Source organism: Vicia villosa, linkage group LG5 (genome assembly GCF_029867415.1).
Source record: "Vicia villosa cultivar HV-30 ecotype Madison, WI linkage group LG5, Vvil1.0, whole genome shotgun sequence".
Lineage (NCBI taxonomy): Eukaryota > Viridiplantae > Streptophyta > Magnoliopsida > Fabales > Fabaceae > Vicia > Vicia villosa.
Window position 1 is genome coordinate 157,152,965 of NC_081184.1, and position 1,352 is coordinate 157,154,316.

Consider the following 1,352-nt stretch of genomic DNA (forward strand, 5'->3'; position numbering starts at 1 on the left):
TAATATTTTCGACCTGTAATATTTTCGACCTGTAATTTATTTTCGACCTGTAATTTATTCTCGACGATATTATTTCAGCCATCAGTAAGACAATATATATACCAAAATAATATCCAAAATTATATATATACATCATATATTACAACATCAATAATGTTATATAAAATTGTAAGTAAATCGACACAAATCCTACATGAAAAAGTGCTTAATGTAAAAATGACTCAAATCCTCTTTTATTTCTTCCAACTTAAGTTTCGGGTATGTAGCGGCACGGAATTCGTCAAGGTACTACAAAAAAAAAAAATATGAATGATACATTTAGTTAAATGTAATAAGTTATATGAAATTATCTTAAGTTATAAATTCATACCGTGAGCTGAATCTCTAATTGATTTGCCTGAAGGATTTCTTTTATATACCTCAATACAAAGTATCCGCAATCGTAACTGTTTCGCTGTTGCGGACACTACATAGAAAAACAAATAAGATTCTATAGTTGTGCATTGTTTTATCAAGTAGCATAAATATATTATAAGCAACATTGTGAAAAATAATGTACCTGCACTTGGATCCAAGTAATGTTGCTAGATTTAGTTCGGGATACCTGTGCGTCCCGTTGACTTCGGAACACTTGTATTGATCTAATTAACAAATATATAAAAGCATATGTTTAGATCAATCCCACAAATAAGTAAATATATATATAAATATACACGAATATATATTTAGAACGATCCCACTTACAAATCAACGATGTCCTTCATGGCCTGATAATTGGTCCATTCACCGTTTACCGAATTCAGATAATACACGACTTCCCTTATAGGGTTGATAGCAAGCAGCAACCAGTGTGCTCTATAAATAAAAACAATAGGTTATATGAAAATTTTGCTATACACAAAAGAAACAGAGATTAGATGAACAAAGAATGAGAAACTAACCCTACTGGTCGGGTATTATACGCCCAAAGATGCAGACATTCTGTGTTGCCGGTGGACATGAATCTATTGACTAATCGCTGTCTAACTGATTCCCGTTCCGAAGCAATTGCCATTCCGCTGCAGTGGGCGGAAGACACGAAACGGAATCTGTTAGACAACGGAGTCCCGCGCAACACTCTGTCATACAACAACCTTAAATAAAAACATAACAAACATTAGATTATTTTCATTGAAATGTGTAAATAAATTATATTGTGAGACTAATTAAATAATATATCGGATGAGGGAATATTACCGGATGTATGAGTGCATGTTATTGACGCCTAGTTGATCATGCTTAAAAATCTCCTCCAAGTCATCAAGTTCAATAAGTGACTTGAATTCAATACCGAAGACACTCTCATCCATAAC

General features: G+C 32.9%; 1 long non-coding RNA gene across 1 annotated transcript; it reads right to left on the reverse strand.

Annotated features, from left to right (window-relative positions):
* Positions 1-398: 398 nt before the first annotated feature.
* On the reverse strand, positions 399-855 carry LOC131607916 (uncharacterized). Its single transcript, XR_009285443.1, has 3 exons — positions 745-855; positions 560-641; positions 399-466 (listed from the first exon to the last, which is right to left on the reverse strand). It is a non-coding gene; the product is annotated as an uncharacterized LOC131607916 (long non-coding RNA).
* Between the last annotated feature and the right edge of the window lie 497 nt (positions 856-1,352).